Consider the following 10873-nt stretch of genomic DNA (forward strand, 5'->3'; position numbering starts at 1 on the left):
TCGTCATCTCAAAATTCGAGATGAATAGTCAATTATTTTTTATACATTTAGCTGTTCTTATTCTCCAACAAATATGATAAAAAGATTAGAACAGTTAACATTTTCTAATAAAAATAAATGCTGTTTCCTCTTAATTCAAGTATTAGACACGTGAATAGTAATATTTCTCTAAGAAAATGTTTCAAAAACTCTAACTTATTATTGTTTAGTAACAAAAATGACCAAACCATTGGAAAAGTGGTACTGTTACTTGAAAAAAAAATTATTTTCTCCATAATACCATATTGCAAATAAATTAACCGTAATACTTCAATAAAAATTTAATGACAAACTGTGAATTGAATTATAATTATTAAAAATATTTTTCAATATATTTTTAAAACTTTTTATCTCATACATAATATTTATTGTTAACGATAGAAAATATTTTATTCTTATAAATCGTTGTAATTCTCAATCACCTTCCCCAGAAATATTATATATCGTTTATACATAGTATATATTATTATATATAATATTCACTTGTTATAGACATTTTTTATATAAAACGCATGAATATTATATATAAAACGTCACACTATATATAATCTATACATAATCTTTCCGCCTAGGACATGGCTTTTTAATACACAAACTTTGATTAATTATCTGTAACAATGTTTATAATTAATTATTAATCGGCAATATTTTTACTTTATTTTCATGAAGTTCAAACACTGTAAGCTCAAAAGGTTCAATGTAGGGTAATTATTGAAAGCGAGGTTAAACAGCGTGAAAGTAGGGTCTTGAGTTATAAAAATGTAGGCTCTAAAGATTCAAAGGAGGATCTAATGTTTCATTCTCTAGGAGTTTAAAGTATAAAGCAGGGGCTATAAGTTCAAATAGCGTCATAGCAGGTTATAATAAGGAGCTGCAACTTCAAAGTAGGGTCTAAATTTCGACCCTGGTATAAAAAGAAGAAAATAAACGTTTTGAAGTAAAATACCCACTAAATCAAACTATTACTGCTTACTTGATAATCTTGATAATAACACTTTATCAGTGTCACATCGTGAAGCGGCATGATTTGTGTATGTTCGTAACACAGATACTATCGACTTTTTATTCGGTTTACTGCCTGAACAAACATTCTATTTTTTTGTACTTAAGATTTTTGTTAAATTATTAAAATTTTCATTTCTAACCAACAAACACGTACGCATCATGTGTGTTACAAACTAAAACTGCTGAGGGCGAATTGCATGCAAGTGCATTTACTGAATTCAATACGATTGGGAACAAATCACGGTAAACCTATGCGAGTTAATTTACTCGTTTATTTGCGTAAACTTATGCGCGTATGTGTGTTAAACTGAAAAATGCGGGTAAGACGTGTTATTTTGCGCGGATTATCCGTGTTAACGTTCATGTCTGATCTACGTGAGTAAATTAACTCATTCATCCGTGTAAAATTACATAGATGCCTGCATTAAATGTGCAAGTATATACAAAAACGCGCATGCGCGAGACTGTTGGTTGTCTAGCATCTCTGATTGTGCTGAATTGCATCAGCCAAGCCAAGTCGTTACCAATAGTCGCTATTACAGCTAATCTAACATATTGTTTTTACGGGACTCTCGCGTGCCACGTGCAATTAAACGACGAGGTTGCGGTCGAGACGTATTTCTTTCGTATAATTGTGGCTGAGCTGAACTTGTTTATCGAGCTATGGAGAAACGTGTGTATTGTTTGATACCACCCCGGAGAAAACTATTGAAATTCATTTCACAGCCAACAATACAGTCGGACGTTCGTTCTTTACAACAAAGTTTTGATGAAGCGTGTCAAGTAGATTCTGTACTTAAAATGATGGTACAGAACAAAGCAGCAATTTTCCAAGCAAAAGACGAGAATGATTGTTGGTGTGATATTGAGCCGAATGATAAAGAATACACGCTAGAACCGTGTAAAAACAAAATATTACACACTACAAGTGCGTTAATGCAACGCACGTAAGCGCGTTGATTCAACACACTTTACGTGCATAAAAGTTAACGCACATGGAAGTGAGTTAAATCTGGGACACGGATTTTACTCATTTAAGTGTGTAAAATTAACTCGCATGGGTTTACCGTGAATGAAACCATAAGCAACAATTTAAACCGATTTAACTTTTGATGACTCTTAATCGTTGTAGATGGTGTCCAATTGATTATTTCTAGAAGGAAAACATGTAAACAAAATATTTGATTAAACATTTTTGTGCAAATAATACTTTTCACTCGGAATTCCGCAAAACAAAATTTACATCCATTCAATTCAGCATAACCAAAAAATAACCAACAAAATGGGAATTTTTAGAGATATAGAGAAAATCATACTGTAAAATCGAAATGACTATTTAAAAATTAATAAAATGTTGTTAAATTGAGACCAACAAAGTTCTGTCAAAGAATTTTATTCAGGTTCAAGAAAATGTCCTTTGCGATTCATTGAATATACTCCATAATTATTTAGAGACTATTATTCTCTTTCTTAATTAATTCCTTATCATGAATTGTTTTTTAGATATAATAAAGGATTCTATTTTATATATCAATTTTGATTGTTATTAAAAGTTAAAATATATTCGAATCAGCTGTTCTGTATTGATAAGTATTTAAATTCTCTTTCTCAATGACATTCAAATAAATGCGAACTCTCGTATTGAAAACCTTACATTTTTCTCTGAACTTCCTCTCATTCGTCCGTACTCGAAAGCTTTCAACTAAATGCAAACTCGCACATAAGAAATTTGTCATTTTAAGTTCAACATTTTGCTTCAAACTTGTGTCTCATTCAATCGCCTTCAGAAGCATTCAAATCAATGCGAGGTCTCACATTGAACAGGATTGATTTATTTTATTTTCGCGTTTATTAGCATTCAATATTTAGGAATTATACTTAGAAAACTTAGAAAACTCTCAAATATGCGTTAAATATGTTAATCAAACACCATATGGTAGGAAGTATCATTTGTTTATCTAAAAACAAAACGATTTGATCATATTTAATACACTAATTCTTATCTCCACTCCAAATTGGAGAATTAGATTTTTTAATGTATCCATGGGATTCTCAAACTGTTTCAATAAAATTTTTTTAAAACTGGATTCGAAACCCGATTTTTTTACGCATTTGAAATGAAATGCTCCTTATACTCGGATTTTTATTCTTTATAAAGACGACGGAACCAAGACCAAAAACTCAAAATTGTAGTGCCTCATCTCACTCCATCCATCCTAGGATTACAAACTTTTTAGATAATCAGGGCTTATTCCCGTTTTTAAATCAAATCTGTATTCAGCGTCAAAAATTGGCTAATTTCATCATGTCTGTGTATAACTTTTTTCTAAATTCTAACCCGAGCATATAAAAAAAAAGTTTTACATAAAGACTACTGATATTAGTACATTTTTATTTCCAAATACAGATTGTATTCAAGCAGGAACAGTTCATCATTAGCTAAAAAGGATATAATTCTATTATTTATCAAGTAAAATGAGGCGATTCAATTTTGAGCTTGCGTCAGGGTCCGTCTAGCAATTTTCCCATTGAACTCCTAAACCTCAAGTCCATAATTCCTGTATTTCATATACAAATTTTATTATTATATTTTACTTTCGAGAGTGCCTCTTATAAATTTTATGTTTTTAGATGTGATATTATTATTTTCGTTATTTATCATTAAATTATTAGGAACTATGTGCTTGCCACTTTAGTACCTCAAGTTTCACGTAGATTTTATAATCACCCATTAATGTTTCATGAATCAAGCTAAATTTGGAATATTTTAGTTATTTCAATTCAGGAAAATTCAGTTACAACTTTCGAATCTCCAAGCTAAAAGTTACTGCATGTTTCGATACTTTTAGTGGCAATTTTATCAAGAATATCACGTTTCTGGTGTTTATTTTCTTTGTACCAAGAACTTAATTTCGTTGAACCCGCTTTTCATACTCTAAGAATAACTTCTTCATTTAAATTAAATTGACTGTTTGAGATGATAAATACATATTTGAATTAAGTAATTCATCCATGTTTGGATTAAGTAAGGGGCCATTTACAAAATAAGTGATACATTTTTCAGAAATTCTGAACCCCCCCCCCCCCCCCCCCCCCGCATAATATTTTTTCTATTGGTATTAAATAAAAATAAGTAAGTATTAATTCAAAATAACTAAGTATCACGTAAAAATACTTAGACTTGAGCTCGACTGGGCGATTTCTTGAGTTCGTCTCCAAGACATCGGTGTCTCGCTGCATCTCAAAACTGAGATGAGATATAAAATAATGTCTTACTTGTATGGCCAATTACCGGGCCAGACAGATTTTCTACTGAAACGCTATCTCCATGCGCTCGGATAACTGGTGCTGCTTGTTGTATGCCTCGAAATCTGCGCGAGGAAAATGAAAGGAAGTAATTACACTCTGCGGCACATTGAAACCTAACCTTAAATTAATTAATAATCAATTAAATTGTTTTAGGTAAAATTATTTTATTCACAATCAGATGAGTCAGACATAATTATATGGCCAAATTTATCAAGTACTTTTGTTTTCAATTCTTATTTAAAAACTCAACGTTTTTAAACTTAATTTAGAGTTAGAATTATAGAATCTATTCTTAAAAAACGGCTTATAGTATGCGCAAGATTTTAATTTTTTTAGATTTTGAGAATAGAATATATGATACAATCGAATGTGCAACTGAAACTTTTATTCTGTATTAACAATAAATTCATTACGAAAATACATTAATGACGTCATCATTATAACATGAATTTCGGAATAAAGTAATAGAATCAAAATAACAACTTAGCAGGGCTTCGAACGAAAGCTACTTACTCAAATTTGGCATCTAATTGGTCGCTATTCGCAAGCAGTTGAAAATGCTAATAAATGTTATTTTTCTGGTATGTCATAAATAATGGCATTTTAACTTATAATAATGCCCATTAGATCGTAATTAATGCATCCTAATAAAAATAAAAATTAATTGTATTCTGTAAATAATATGTTAAAAACCAACAATATTTTACTCAAAAATCTGCATTTCTTGTAAAAGTTTTTTGTCTATATGGCTTCTTAGCAATATAAAAAAATAAAATGATCCTAAAAAATGATAGCTCAATTTTTTCGACAAAACGATTATCTTCTGAAATTTTCTAAACTAAATTTTTTTCGGAACCATTTGAAAGCGTCAAGTTGTAGGGAATCTTTTTGCCAAAAAATTGATCTATCATTTAGTATGATCTTTTTTTTAATTATCAAGAAGTCTTATAGACAAAATGTTTTATGCAAGAAATGAAAATTGTTAAATAAAATACTTCTAGTTATGAATAAGTTTTCCATAAAAAACCAGCCTTTTTCTCGCATTTTATGTCATCTACAATAATCTTACCTTTCTTAAAAGTATAATTAAATTTTGTTTTCTCTAGCCTCTTGTTTACGTGCCCGCACTACTTCCATTTAAATTTAAAATACCTTTATTGGAAGTTCCAAATATTAAGGTGACCGTTGAAACGAGAGGACATTCGCTAGTTTCAAGTTTACTTGCATTAAATCCTTATTCGTAAAATTCAGGAATGGATTATAATGAGACTAATTGGGTACCCATAGGGCACTGATCGGGTTTCTCGACCTAACCCCTATCTGAGTGTTGGTTCATCCACGATCCGACGCCGACCAGGATTCCCGATCCGGCCTGTTCTGGCCCTGTGTGGGGCCAGATCGAAATTTCTACAAGGTACACAAAATGTTTCAACTTTTTAAATCCGTTGAGTTTTTTTATCTGTAATTTTTTTTTTTGACAAAATAGCGGCCAAAAGCGGAAACCAAAAATTTGAAATTTCGTTTTGTCGATATTTTTGTTCGGTTTTTCGCTCAAATCATATAAATATTTTATTATTTCAGTAAAAATGTATTTCAATAGTTTATTTCTATACAAAATAAAAATATTTAGGGTTAAATAGGTAAAATCATGATATGAAGATTATAAAAAATCATGCTATTACTATTTTACATCATTTTCACACCAAATTACACTGCATTGGGTGAAATATCGTCTTTTTCCAAAGATTGAGTGTTTTACTGATATTATTATCATAAAATTAAAAGTTACTGTTTACTGACATACAATTTTACATGACTCTGCTGTGTAACTCTGAAGTTGAAGCATAATAACGCATGCACACGAAAAGAAAGGTCTTGTCCACCAGACGAGATAAACATTTCTATACGTGTTTGGGGCCGGGGTTGGTATGACCTATGCAGGGGGTTTCTGTGACGTTTCAGCCCTATTTTAACAACCTCTCTTTGCAATGCACAACAGTAATCTGCTAACGTATTCACATCCCACCTTCCCTGATACCTACGTTCCATCTCCTTTATGTCTTGATGGAATCTTTCTCCCGGCTCCTCACTGTAATCCCCCAAATTCATTGGAAAGTAATCTATATGAGAATTCAAGAAGTGCACTTTTAGGTTCCTCAAACAACCAAACTTTCCAAAGTTTTCCACTAGATCAGCTACGATTTTCTTAAAGTTTTCACTTTATGATTTCCTCTTGCACTTTTGCGTCTCAAATATTTGGAAATTTTTGCCGTAAATATTCGAAACATTTGTTTTCTTTGTTAGGAGTCTTGATGAATTTCTTCATGAGACCCAATTTAATATGGTGAGGCAGCAGAAGTACTCTGTCCGGTCTTTCTAACAAGATTTGCTTAATATTTTGCAAAACTGGCTCGAATGAAATTCCATTGGCCATTCTTTGTTAGTATAGTGATTCTTTCTATCCCTACTACTATATTCCACAAATACAAAAAACATCTATTTTTTGTAGAACCTGATTGTTTCCTTAATGCCAAATCTAAAATTTTCAAGTCTCAGCCAAATTCTCCCATTAAATTCTGAATATTTGATCTTTTTCAAAACAAATTCGAGATTTTGTTTCGTTTCCTTGAGCATAGTTGAATGAGCTATCTGTATAGGAGCGAACTTATTCGTGTCAGTTTATTTGTTTCAGTTTATCTATTAACCCTTGCAAATCGTTACAATACACCAGCGATGAGTCGTCTATTTCCGTAAAGTATCTTCTGAATTTTACTTCTCTGTTTCGGAAATAATCAACTTTAACATGTTTTGCTTGGTAGCTGTTTTTTTCATAAATGACGTAAGAAGTTTTGCACCGTCTTTTAATAGCTCTAGATCACTTATTAAGTCTCCGATGCTCCCATTCATCGCTATATTCATCGGTATCATTTTCTTCTTCGGATTCAATTTTTTCCCTTGATTCGTCTACTTCATCGGATTCATTTCTTACATCAGAATTTCTCTCATTGCAGCACGATCTTTCTGATTTTTCCACTGTTTTGACATTGGTATAAATAAAGCTTTGTTCATTGTTTCTGTTGAAATCTACAACGTCATTCATACAAAAGTAAATATCCTTTTGATGCAACGGCTCTTTCCACAACGTAGGTTTGTTATATTTCATGTCCTTAGAATGTATGCATGAATCTCAACGATATAACATCTTAGAACAAGCTGCTCACATTTTGTGTGGCATCCATTTTTCGTGCGTTATTTTAAGATCAAAACATTCTGGATAAATGTTTTCAATTTTTTGTTTGAAGGTGCCGTATGTGTTAAGGAAAACCTGCACATGAGGGATCCTGGTGCGACCGCAGGTGAGTCTACCGTCCTAGGGTTGAAAACTCGCATATCTCCCTAGGCCTAAGTATGAGAGCTTTCTGACTTTAATGAGGACTATGTCAACTCGTCGTCGGACACACTACGGGTTCATCCTCACATCCTAACGCCCACGTGCAAGGCAGCGCGCCTTCGCTGGATTCGTTACCTCAACAAATCTGAGAATGAATCATTCTAGATATCCCCTTTCAGGGCACTTGTCATCGTCACAGTATCTGTCAAGGCATCAGCATTTTGTGCTACATACTGATATCCATACTCAAAGAATGACTAACAAGTTATATGTACCGGACGCTGAATACAAATAATTCATGTCGAGAACAGTTTTCAATATTTCAATTTTTTTAGGTTATGAATGGAATGCGATCTCGTCGAGTCAAATGACCTTTAAATTTGTCCTCAGCGACCCTGAAAACATATACCCGCTTTGCTTTCTGGGTGTTTCCATGAATATAAACTTTCATCTTTTTTTTGAGGTTAGGAACGAAATGCAACCGGACCGAGTCAAGCCAATCCCGGATTCGGATTCAGGGACCCCAAAAACGTATAAAAATGTTTATCTCGTCTGGTGAACATGAACTTATTTTTCGTGTGCCTTTGAATTGAATTCCAATGGAACGGCGGTTCTACCCTCTCTAACTTATATCCTCTCGCGCTTATATCTCTGCATTACTCTAATATATGTCGACTTGGCAAAATTTTTTTTTAAAAAAGCTTTGTTTTTAATTTGATAATTATTAATTGAAAATCAATATTTTTTGTTTTTCGAACCATTTTATCGTTCAGAGCATACCCGAAAATAGTAGGAAAGAGTATTTCACAATAAATTCTTAGCTTTTTTTATAAAATTGTTCAAACTCAAACGTCAAAAAGAAATTTCTTCGTTTTGGGACCTAATGGGTTAAATGGAATTTCCGCCAAAAGTTATTTTCCCTAGTGACCCTATTTTGCACAAGTGAACGCGGTGCGCGTATAGTATCGCTAGTTGTAATCGGTAACGTTTGGTAAATGCACAAAAGATGCAGGTGTATAGGTGAAATTTTATATGGAGAGCTACGTATGGCATCCTGTTTTGAATATTTATTTCATTTATTGCTTCCTGATAGATGATACTTCAGCTAAAAATTCTTGCCTTTATTTGCTTCATGCGTAAAAGATGCAGGTGGATAAAGGAAATTTGATATGAGGGTTATGGCATGGCATCCTGTTATTCTTATTAAGTTTGATTTGAAAATTCCTGATAGATAATGGTTTAAGTAAAAGTTTCTGCCTGTGAAAAACATTCTTCTGCAGTCTAGAATCTTCGAGAAAAATAATTAGAATTAAGAAAGTATATCTATAAAGTTAATTGAAGGTAAGAAAGGAATAAAAAATCATTTCTTATGGTAGGTAATACTCAGGGATGCTTGTCGCTTTATTCTAGTATCAAGTAGCGAGCGAGGACCAGAGATAACAGCTACACGCGTTTAAACTCGCAGAAGCATTCCTACATCAGCAGTCTGAGGCTGCACACATTTCATTATCCTATGCTATCGTTCTATAGAGAGATCACTTCTTTTTACAGCTCGTAATCGTTCGCTTTCGTATTCATTCTTTTCCATATGCTAGGTCCGTCAACCTATGTACGAGGTATATGTAAGAAGATACTGAAAACAATTTCGAGACGCGAGAGAGGGATTATAGACAGCATGAATTGAATTCGAGACCTTTCGTGGACGTTTACTAAATACCAAAAGTACACTGCCCGACGCTTATCGCTCCTTATGTCATGCAGCGATATTCGAGCTGAGGTCGCATGATTTTCTATCCACATATATATGCTTGGTTTTCAGCTCTCATTTAGAAAGGTCAGTTTTTTACCTTTTAAATATTAAAGATTTAAACTAAAAGTTTTAAAATGTAACAAATTAATATAATAAAATATTTTAATTTTTTCAATCTACTAAGGCTATTATATAATACAGTCTATAGAAAATCAAGGATGATTTAATTCAGCGTTAAAATTTTCTTTATAATGCTGAATCTTCTATAACTAATAACATCAAATTTTTAATGCGCAATTTTTTCGCAAAAAACTTCAAGATTATTTTCAATGACTCATTACATTTTTGCGATGTTAAAAAATTATATCCGCATGTGTGGATTATAATGTAGAAGGTTCTAGAATATTTTGACAGAGAGGGGATATAATAATAAGTAAGGATGGTAAACGATATACAGCATGTATAATTTGGGGAGAAAGAGAGATGGAGTGCTATGTATTAAAAAAATGTTTTTAATCAAAAATAATTTTGTAATATTGCAGAAGGCTTTGCGATTGAGCTCTTGAAAAATACGAACAGATTCTTAAGAGGTCCGAGTACATACAGTTGATCACTGTAACAGATTTTAGAACTTTATATTGATATCGCTAGGATGTCAAATAAACCATTTGAGATGAAAAAAATACAATTTGAAAATGCTTGCTAGAATTTATAAAATAAAATCAGCTCTATAAATATTAGAGTTTGACTAAGAAACGTTGAAATCTCTTTCACATAATACAGCAAGAATCTAAAAAAGGTTCAATTTACTTACTTCAAAAATTAAAATAAAGCAACATAAATAACAAAAATAATTCAGCAGTATTAAAATGTAATGCAGGGCAACTGTGAATCAGACATTGGAAAAATTGATACAGTGGTCACGTGAACATCTACTCTATGGAACTTTTAAATCCAAATTTAGTCAAATAGAAATTAAAAAATACAAAGATTAATATAGTTTATAGAAATCAAGGATAGTATATTGCTTTCTAGCTAGCTAATTTAATTCAGAGGCCATATAAATCTACCTTACCGATATATTCTATAGATGTAGTGGCTTATGCTACGTTTCCAAAATATCTGTGAATAAAGATTAAATTTACTTACTTCAAACATTAAAATAAAGCATCATAAATAACAAAAATAAATTCAGCAGTATTAAAATTGAATAAAAAGAAACTGTGAATCAAGCATTGAAAGTGAAGTATTGAAGACGTATAATAAAATGCTCTAGTGTGTATAACATCTAAAAATCTTGGTTTTTCTTATAACCAACAGTTTGTTTTAAATCGTAGATAAGTATATCTATTTAAAGGGGCCTGAATTTCAAGCTAACA

The 10873-nt window shown here is 31.9% G+C and overlaps 1 protein-coding gene across 2 annotated transcripts in view; it reads right to left on the reverse strand.

Annotated features, from left to right (window-relative positions):
* The window catches only part of LOC117170637 (solute carrier family 22 member 3-like), a 262724-nt gene that overhangs the window by 94690 nt on the left and 157161 nt on the right, over positions 1 to 10873 (reverse strand). The window contains exon 1 of one of the 2 annotated variants that reach the window (XM_033357542.1): positions 1013 to 1382. The exons of the other annotated variant lie outside the window; for it this stretch is intronic. The gene's annotated coding sequence lies outside the window, so the exon portion shown is untranslated. Of the gene's footprint in view, positions 1 to 1012; positions 1383 to 10873 lie in introns of those variants that run through there. 2 annotated transcript variants of the gene reach the window in all.

Source organism: Belonocnema kinseyi, chromosome 4 (genome assembly GCF_010883055.1).
Source record: "Belonocnema kinseyi isolate 2016_QV_RU_SX_M_011 chromosome 4, B_treatae_v1, whole genome shotgun sequence".
NCBI lineage: Eukaryota > Metazoa > Arthropoda > Insecta > Hymenoptera > Cynipidae > Belonocnema > Belonocnema kinseyi.